This window comes from Delphinapterus leucas, chromosome 7 (genome assembly GCF_059928025.1).
Source record: "Delphinapterus leucas isolate spDelLeu-1000000601 "Yukka" chromosome 7, BTC_Dleu_Yukka2, whole genome shotgun sequence".
NCBI lineage: Eukaryota > Metazoa > Chordata > Mammalia > Artiodactyla > Monodontidae > Delphinapterus > Delphinapterus leucas.
In genome coordinates this window covers 49060668-49071602 of record NC_143135.1, presented here as the reverse complement: position 1 = coordinate 49071602, position 10935 = coordinate 49060668, and positions in this window count along the sequence as shown.

The window sequence follows — 10935 nt, the reverse complement described above, 5'->3', positions numbered from 1 at the left end:
GCATGATTGCCACAGTAGCATTAGTTAACACCTCCATCATTGAACAAAACTATCATTTCCTTTTTTTGTGCTGATCACATCTAAGATGTACAATGTTATCGACTTTCAAGTATATGACACAGTGTTGTTCACTCTAATCACCATGCTGTTGTTATCCTGAGAACTTAGTCCTCTTCTAACTGGTAGTTTGTACCCTTTGACCAACATCTCCTCCTTTCCCCCACCCCCAGACTCTGGCAACCACCTTTCTATTACCAATCTCTCTGAGCTCAACTTCTTTAGATTTCACATACAAGTGATATCACACAGTGTTTATTTTTTCTCTGTCTAACCTATTTCACTTGACATAATGCCATCAAGTTCCATCTATGTTATCACAAATGGCAGGATTTATTTATTTTTTAATCTGGAATAATATTTCATGATATATATGCTGTATTTTCTTTATCTATCCATGCATCCATGTACACTTAGGTTGTTGCCATGCCTTAGCTATTGTAACTAATGCTGCAATAATAAACCTGGGGGTGCAGATGATTTTTGAGTCAGTATTTTCATTTCCTTCAGATAAATACCCAGAAGTGCAATTTGAGGATCACATGGTAGCTATATTTTTAATTTTTTGAGGAACCTCCATACTCTTTTCTGTAGTGGTTGCAACAATTTACATTCCCACCAACAGTGCACGGTGGTTCCCTTTTCTTCACATCCTCACTGACACTTGTTATTTCTTGTCTTTTTGATAATATCCATTGCAAAGGTGTGGGATGACATCTCCTTGTGGTTTTGATTTGTATTTCTCTGATGATTAATGATGCTGAGCTCCTTTTCATGTACCTGTTGGCCATTTGTATGTCTTCTTTGGAAAAATGTTTATTCAGATCCTCTGCTCATTTTAAAATCAGATAGTTTCAGTTTTTCCTATTGAGCTGTATGAGTTCTTCATATATTTTGGATATTAAGCCCTTACCATTGTTGAAGAATTCAATTAACAATCAAATTGAGAAGAAAAAGAGAATTTTTTTCAAGCCAAATTGAGGATTATAACCTGGGAGACAGACCCTCGGAATCTCTGAGAACTGTTCTGTCTCTTAGAAGTCGAACGCAGAGTACATTTTTGAGACAAAGGATCATACAACAAATGACATACTGACATTTTACATAAAGTTCACCAAAGATACATAGTCCAGATAAGCAGGTAAAAAGTGAACAGCAAGTCACCATGACCCCCTACAGAGTTGGAAAGAAGGCTGATATTTTAAGAAGTTACAGTGTTAGCTTCAGAAGAAAGGAAGAAACACATTGCTCTTTGTGATTGAGAAACAGTTCTCCCTTTGAGGAGATCTGTTTAATGTGTAAGGCAGATGCACATTGCACATTAGGGAGGGAAGGAGGAAGCCCAGACAGACAGAGCAAAGAATCTTATGTTTAAATGTTCTTGTCCTGCCTTAAATGTTTAAATGTTCTTGTCCTGCCTTAAAATATACATTTTATTTCATTACCAGATATACGATTTGCAAATATTTTTTTCCCAGTTGGTAGGTTGTCTTTCCGTTTTGTTGATGGTTTCCTTTGCTGTTCAGAGGCTTTTTAGTTTGATGTAATCTCACTTGTTTATTTTACTTTTGCCTTTGGTGTCAGTTTCAAGAAATTATCACCAAGACCAATGTCACATGGCTTACTGCCTATGTTTCCTTCTAGGTGTTTTAGAGTTTCAGGTCTTCTGTTCAAGTCTTTAATCCATTTTGAATTGATTTTTATGAATGGTATAAGAGAGGGGTCCAGTTTCACTCTTTTGCATGTGGCTATTGAGTTTTTCCAAGACCATTTGTTGAAGAGACTGTCCTTTCCCTATTGTATATGCTTGTCTTCTTTGTTGTAATTCAATTAACTTTATATGGATAGGTTGAGTACTTGGCTCTCTTTTCTGTTCCATTGATCTATGTGTCTGTGTTTATGCCAATACCATGTTTGATTACCATGGCTTTGTGATATAGTGTGACCTCAGGAAGCATGATGCCTCTAGCTTGCTCTTTCTCAAGATTGGTTTGGTTATTTGGGGTTTTTGTGGCTCCATACAAATTTTAGTATTGTTTTTCTATATCTCTGAAAAATGGCATTGGAATTTTTATAGGGGTTGCATTGTATTTGTAGATTGCTTTGGGTAGTATGGTTCTTTCAACAACATGAATTCTTCCAATCCATGACCACAAAATAATTTTCCATTTGTTCGTGTCTTCTTCAATTTCTTCCACCAATGTCTTATAGTTTTTAGGGTACAGGTCTTTCATCTCTTTGGTTAAATTTATTCCTAGGTAGTTTATTCATTTTATGTAATTGTAAATGGAATTGTGTGTTAATTTCTCTTTTGGATTGTTTGTTATTAATGTATAGATACAGAACTGTTTTTTGTGTATTGATTTGTATCCTGCAAGTTAGCTGAATTTGGGTTTTTTGCTAACAGTTTTTTGATTACTACTGAGTTTGAATATTTGTTGGATCGTTTTATTTCTTCTTGTGAGTTAAAGATAGCTATCATTTGTTAAGTGATTAGCAAATTGCAGCTCCATGCAATAAGCATGATACCGAGGAAACTGAAACTCTGCCAAGATCAATGGAAGAGGTAGGGACAAACCAATTTCTGTTTTATTTTTAAAGTCTGTTCTCTTGGGTCCTTTAACTTGTAAATGATCTGGCTCTTCCTGTCTTTGCTCATTTAACTCTTGAAAGCTCTATGTTGTTCTTTTCTATTTTCATTTATTTAAAAAGAACAATAATTATATTTTCTCTATTATATTTAGTTTAACTATTTGTGCAGTATTTTTTAAAACTTTTTATTTTATATTGGAGTATAGCTGATTAACAAAGTTCTGATAATTTCAGTGCACAGCAAAGCGACTCAGTCATACATATACATGTATCCATTCTCCCAGAAACTCCCCTCCCATCCAGGCTGCCACATAACATTGAGCAGAGTTCCATGTGCTATACAGTAGGTCCTTGTTGGTTATCCATTTTAAATATAGCAGTGTGTACATGTCAATCACGAACTCCCTAACTATCCCTTCCCTCACGCTTCCCCCCAGTAACCATAAGTTTGTTCTCTAAATCTGTGAGTCTGTTTCTGTTTTGTAAATAAATTCATCTGTATCGTTTCTTTTTAGATTCCACATATAAGCTATATCATACAACATTTCTCTTTCTCTGTCTGACTTGCTTCACTTAGTATGATAATCTCTAGGTCCATCCATGTTGCTGCAAATGGCACTATTTCATTCTCTTTAATGGCAAAGTAATACTCCATTAGTTAAAAAGAAAGACAAACATTAATAGCTATATTTGTGAAATATACTTTGTCTTTTTCATTGTTTAATGTTTGAAAATTCTTAAGCTATGATTTGAATGTTGTTTACATCAATTTCTATTTTTAGTTTTTAAAACTTAAAAATGAAAGATTATTTAATCAACAGAGAATTTGAGTGAGGATTACATGGGATATTATACATAAAGTACTTGGAAAGGCATCTATAGACTTAGAGGTTTTATATATATATTTGCTGTCATTATGATTATGTTCATTCTTTTTTGTTTCATTGAAGTTTTATTTATTTCTTTATTTTATTGATTTACAATGTGCTAGTTTCCAGTGCATAGCAAAGTGACTCAGTTATGAGTGTATATGTATATATATTCTTTTTCATATTCATTTCCATTATGGTTTATTACAGGATATTGAATATAGTTCCCTGTGGTATAAAGTAGGACTTTGTTGTTTATCTATTTTAGTTTTAAATTATTATTTTAAAAAACTGATGTATAGTGGAATTACAATACTGTGTTAGTTTCTGGTGTACAGCATAGTGATTCAGATATATATATGTGTGTGTGTATATATATATATATATATATATATATAATCTTTTCCTTTTCTTTCTCATCAAAAGTATTAGAAGATATGCAATGTAGTTCCCTGTGCTATACAGTAGTCCACTGTTGTTTATCTATTTTCTATATAGTAGTTTGTATCTGCTAATCCTAAACTCCTAATTTATCCTTCCTCCACCCCCTTTCCCCTTTGGTAACCATAAGCTTGTTTTCTATGGCTGTGAGACTGTTTTGTAAATGAGTTTACTGTTTTGTAAATGAGTTAATTTTTGTTATATTTTAGATTCCACATATAAGTGGTATTATATGCTATTTGTCTCTCTTTCTGACTTACTTCGCTTAGTATGATAATCTGTGGGTCCATCCATGTTGCTGCAAATGTCATTATTTTGTTCTTTTTATGGTTGAGTAATATTCCATTGCATATAAGTACCACATCCTCCTAATCCATTCTTCTGTCAAGGGACATTTAGGTTGCTTCCATGTCTGGCTATTGTAAATAGAGCTACAATGAACATTGGGGGTGCATGTATCTTTTCAAATTAGAGTTTCCTCCAAATATAGGCCCAGGAATGGAATTGCTGGATCATGTTGCAACTCTGTTTTTAGTTTTTTGAGGAACCTCCATACAGTTTTCCATAGTTGCTGCACCAATTTACATTCCCACCCACAGTGTAGGAGGGTTCCCTTTTCTGCCCACCCTCTCCAGCATTTGTTATTTTTAAACATTTTAATGATGGCCATTCTGACTGGTGTGAAGTGATACCTCATTGTAGTTTTGATTTGTATTTCTCTAATTAGTGATGTTCAGCATCTTCTTATGTGCTTATTGGCCATCTGTATCTCTTCTTTGGAGAAATGTCTATTTAGGTCTTCTGCCCATCTTTTGATGGGTTGTTTTGTTATTGAGTTGTATGAGCTGTTTGTATACTTCGTAAAGTAAGCTTCTGTTGGTTGTACGGTTTGCAGATATTTTCTCCCTACAATTCTGTAGGTTGTCTTTTCATTTCATTAGTGTTTTATTTGCCATGCATGTTTAATTTTTTTTTTTTTTCCAGTACGCGGGCCTCTTACTGTTGTGGCCTCTTCCGTTGCGGAGCACAGGCTCTGGACGCGCAGGCTCAGCGGCCATGGCTCACGGGCCCAGCCGCTCCGCCGCATGTGGGATCTTCCCAGACCGGGGCATGAACTCGCGTCCCCTGCATCGGCAGGCGGACTCTCAAACACTGCGCCATCAGGGAAGCCCTGTTTAGTATTTTTGATGTTTGTTTTGTGACCCAGGATGTGGTTTATTTTGTTGCATGATCTCCAAAATCTTGAAAAATATATTCTGCTGTTGATGGATGGACTGATTTATACATGTCCATTAGAATTTGTTGGTGGTGTTATTCAGGCTTTCTCTATCTTTGCAGATTTACTGTCTAGTAGTTGTATCAATTAGTGAGAATGGGCTATTAAAACCCCAATTATAAATGTAGATTTGTCTGTTTTTCCTTATAGTTGTATCAGTTTGGGGAGGAGCTTCAAGATGGCGGAAGAGTAAGACACGGAAATCACCTTCCTCCCCTCAAATACATCAGAAATACATCTACATGTGGAACAACTCCTACAGAACACCTACTGAACGCTGGCAGAAGACTTCAGACCTCCCAAAAGGCAAGAAACTTCCCACGTACCTGGGTAGGGCAAAAGAAAAAAGAAAAAAAAACAGAGGCAAAAGAATAGGGACGGGACCTGCACCAGTGGGAGGGAGCTGTGAAGGAGGAAAGGTTTCCACACACTAGGAAGCCCTTTCGCGGGCAGAGACTGCGGGTGGCGGAGGGGGGAAGCTTCGGAGCCGTGGAGGAGAGCGCAGCAACAGGGGTGCGGAGGGCAAAGCGGGATCCCCGCATAGAGGATCGGTGCCGACCGGCACTCACCAGCCCGAGAGGCTTGTCTGCTCACCCGCCGGGGCGGGCAGGGCTGGGAGTTAAGTCTTGGGCTTCGGTCGGGGCGCCGGGAGAAGCCTGGGGTTGGCGGCGTGAACACAGCCTGCAGGGGGCTAGCGCGCCACGGCTAGCCGGGAGGGAGTCCGGGGAAAAGTCTGGAGCTGCCGAAGAGGCAAGAGACATTTTCTTCCCTCTTTGTTTCCTGGTGCGCGAGGAGAGGGAATGAAGAGCGCCGCTTAAAGGAGCTCCAGAGACTGGCGCGAGCCGCGGCTAAAAGCGCGGACCCCAGAGACGGGCGTGAGACGCTAAGGCTGCTGCTGCCACCACCAAGAAGCCTGTGTGCGAGCACAGGTCACTATCCACACCCCGCTTCCGGGGAGCCTGTGCAGCCCGCCACCACCAGGGTCCCAGGATCCAGGGACAACTTCCCCGGGAGAACGCAGGGCGTGCCTCAGGCTGGTGCAATGTCATGTCAGCCTCTGCCGCCGCAGGCTCGCCCCGCACTCCGTACCCCCTCCCCCCCCTCCGCCTGAGTGAGCCAGAGCCCCTGAATCAGCTGCTCCTTTAACCCCGCCCTGTCTAAGCGGGAACAGAAGCCCTCAGGCAACCTACACTCACAGGCGGGGCCAAATCCAAACTGAACCCCAGAAGCTGTGCGAACAAAGAAGAGAAAGGGAAAATTTTCCAGCAGCCTCAGGAGCAGTGGATTAAATCTCCACCATCAACTTGATGTGCCCTGAATCTGTGGAATACCTGAATAGACAACGAATCATCCCAAATTGAGGCGGTGGACTTTGGGAGCAAAGATATATTATTTTTTCCCCTTTTTCTCTTTTTGTGAGTGTGTATGTGTATGCTTCTGTGTGTGATTTTGTCTGTATAGCTTTGCTTTCACCATTTGTTCTAGGGTTCTGTCTGTCCTTTTTTTTAAACAAAAAAACAAACAAGCCATTCCAAAAATGGGCAGAAGACCTAAATAGACATTTCTCCAAAGAAGATATACAGACTGCCAACAAACACATGAAAGAATGCTCAACATCATTAATCATTAGAGAAATGCAAATCAAAACTACAATGAGGTATCATCTCACACTGGTCAGAATGGCCATCATCAAAAAATCTAGAAACAATAAATGCTGGAGAGGGTGTGGAGAAAAGGGAACCCTCTTGCACTGCTGGTGGGAATGTGAATTGGTACAGCCACTATGGAGAACAGTATGGAGGTTCTTTAAAAAACTACAAATAGAACTACCATATGACCCAGCAATCCCACTACTGGGCATATACCATGAGAAAACCATAATTCAAAAAGAGTCATGTACCAAAATGTTCATTGCAGCTCTATTTACAATAGCCTGGAGATGGAAACAGCCTAAGTGTCCATCACTGGATGAATGGATAAAGAAGATGTGGCACATATATACAATGGAATATTACTCAGCCATAAAAAGAAACGAAATTGAGCTATTTGTAATGAGGTGGGTGGAGCTAGAGTCTGTCATACAGAGTGAAGTAAGTCAGAAAGAGAAAGACAAATACCGTATGCTAACACATATATATGGAATTTAAGAAAAAAAATGTCATGAAGAACCTAGGGGTAAGACAGGAATAAAGACACAGACCTACAGAATGGACTTGAGGATATGGGGAGGGGGAAGGGTAAGCTGTGACAAAGTGAGAAAGTGGCATGGACATATATACACTACCAAACGTAAAATAGATAGCTAGTGGGAAGCAGCTGCATAGCACAGGGAGATCAGCTCGGTGCTTTGTGATCACCTAGAGGGGTGGGATAGGGAGGGTGGGAGGGAGGGAGATGCAAGAGAGAAGAGATATGGGAACATATGTATATGTATAACTGATTCACTTTGTTATAAAGCAGAAACTAACACACCATTGTAAAGCAATTATACTCCAATAAAGATGTAAAAAAATTTCTTTTTCTTAATAATTATTTTTAATTTTAATCATTTTATTTTATCTTCTTCTTTCTTTCTTCCTTCCTTTTCTTTCTCCCTTTTATTCTGAGCCGTGTGGATGACAGGCTCTATGTGCTCCAGCCAGGCATCAGGGCTGTGCCTCTGAGATGGGAGAGGCAAGTTCAGGACACGGGTCCACAAGAGACCTCCCAACTCCACGTAATATCAAACAGCGGAAATCTCCCAGAGATCTCCATCTCAACGCCAAGTCCCAGCTCCACTCAACGACCAGCAAGCTACAGTGCTGGACACCCTACACCAAACCACTAGCAAGACAGGAACACAACTCCATCCATTAGCACAGAGGCTGCCTAAAATCATAATAAGGCCACAGACACCCCAAAACACACCACAAGACGTGGACTTGCCCACCAGAAAGACAAGATCCAGCCTCCTCCACCAGAACACAGGCACTAATCCCCTCCACCAGGAAGCCTACACAACCCACTGAACCAACCTTAGCCACTGGGGACAGACACAAAAAACAACGGGAACTATGAACCTGCAGCCTGCGAAAAGGAGACCCCAAACACAGTAAGTTAAGCAAAATGAGAAGACAGAAACACATAGTAGATGAAGGAGCAAGGCAAAAACCCACCAGAGCAAACAAATGAAGAGGAAATAGGCAGTCTACCTGAAAAAGAATTCAGAATAATGATAGTAAAGGTGATCCAAAATCTTGGAAATAGAATGGAGAAAATACAAGAAACGTTTAACAAGGACCTAGAAGAACAAAAGAGCGAACAGTGATGAACAACACAATAAATGAAGTTAAAAATTCTCTACAAGGGATCAATAGCAGAATAACTGAGGCAGAAGAACAGATAAGTGACCTGGAAGATAAAATAGTGGAAATAACTACTGCAGAGCAGAATAAAGAAAAAAGAATGAAAAGAACTGAGGACAGTCTCAGAGACCTCTGGGACAACATTAAATGCACCAACATTCGAATTATACGGGTCCCAGAATAAGAAGAGAAGAAGAAAGGGACTGAGAAAATATTTGAAGAGATTATAGTTGAAAACTTCCCTAATATGGGAAAGATTCTTTTTAAATTTTCTATTGTCCGTCTTTATCCTACAAGTAATTTAACCTCTCTTTATTATTTTGTAACTCTTTATTTCTTTGTGTCACATTGGGACACATTTTTCTAACCTATCTTTAAGTTTCTAATGATCTCCTTAGCTCTATCTAATAAGCTGTTTAAGCAATCCATTGTTTTAATGTTTTTAATTTCAAGGATTGCATTAAAAAATTAATAGATATTATTCTTTAAGAGTAGTTTTAGGTGTATAGAAAAATCGAGTAGAAAGCAGAGAGAGTTCCCATATACACCCTACCCCCTTCCTCCTCCTTTGATCAGAGAGTTTCCCCTATTATTAGCGTCTTGCATTAGTGTGGCATATTTGTTACAGTTAATGAACCAATACTGATACATTATTATTAATGAAACACTGCAGCTTATATTAGGGTACACTCTTTGTGTTGTATAGTTTATGGGTTTTGAAAAATGTATAATGACATGTATCCACCATTATAGTACTATTCAGAATATTTTCAATGCCCTAAAAATCCCTGTATGTCCCTATTTACCCCTCTCCTGCTCTCTCAAAATTCCTGAAAGCCATGGATTTTTTTTTTTAACTGTCTCCATAGTTTTGCCTTTTTCCAGAATGTCATAAGGTTGGTATCATACAGCACGTAACCTTTACAGATCACCTTATTTTGCTGAGTATAATGCTTTTAAAATTCCTCCATGTCTTTTTGTCTTATCTCACTTCTTTATATTGCTGAATAATATTCCATTGTTCGGATGTACCTGAGTTTGTTCATCCATTCACCTGTTCAAAGGCATTTTGGTTGCTTCCAAAATTTGGCAATTATGCATAAAGATTCTGTAAATGTCTGTGTGCAGGTTTTTGTGTAGACAAAATTTCAGCTTCTTTGGGTAAATACTAAGAAGTGTGATTGCTGGATCATGTGGTAAGAGTATGTTTAGCTTTGTAGGAAACTTCAGAACAGTTTTCTAAAGTGTCTTTACCATTTTGCATTTCTACCAACAATGAATAAGAGTCCTACTGAGCCACATTCTTACCAGCATTTGGTGTTGTTAGTGTATTGGATTTTAGCCATTCTAATAGGTGTGTAGTGGTAACTCATTGTTGTTTTAATTTGCATTTCCTTAACGAAGTATGATGATATTGGCTATTTTTTCATATGCTCATTTGACATCTCATTGGACCCTCCTTACCAGGACAGCTGTTGGTTAATTTATCAACATTTTCCTCCCCAGACTATACAATCACTGCAAGTTTTAGCCCAAATAATGCTTTGCAAGTTCATGACTATGAATGCTCAGGCTAACCTTTCTTATTGGTGTCCAGAGAACAAATGGAGGGATTATTACTTGACAGGAGAGACAGTTCCTCAGCAAGAAGGAATGAAGAGAGGGTAGGAGCAGATGTAATTGTGTTTTAAGATTTAGAGTCTTGAATTTGTGTGGGTTTCTCACTGATCAGTTCTGATTTAGTAGGCTACCTTTTCTGCCAAAGGTAGAGAGGTGGGCTCTTGAATCAAGGTTGGAGGTTTGAATAGGGTGTATACACGAAGCATTAATTAGGTGGAGTAGGAGAATGAGCTGACTTGAGCAAAATGTGTAAACTGGGCTCTGTTGGTAGTCTAGGTTGGTAATCATTTAATGGCACCATTCTGTTCTCTGGGTGACTACCCAAATCTAGTTATTGATTTGGTGTATTATAATTTTGGAATGGGCCAGAAAGAATGGAGAAAAAGATTTAAAGGATTTGAGAATACTTAGAAGAGATTTATTATAATGAAGAGCATGGAATCTAAACTTAAGAATCAGAGAGTGGGTTGGTGGTTTGGAAAGAAAATTGTAGTGTTAATAGATTAGCAGTTTTTATGAGGCTTAAAAAACAGGCATAGTTAAGACATATTTGGGCTTAAGTACTTATGGCTGGACAGTGGGATGTTAGAATTAGTGAATTTGGAAAAGGAGAAAGGAGGTGGTTATGGGAGTGCATAACTACAGTAGAGTGAAGGGAAAGACAACTCAGATTAGGAGGAAATGGAATCAAGAGCACAGGATGAAGAATTAGCTTTCCACATGGACACCGAAGTCC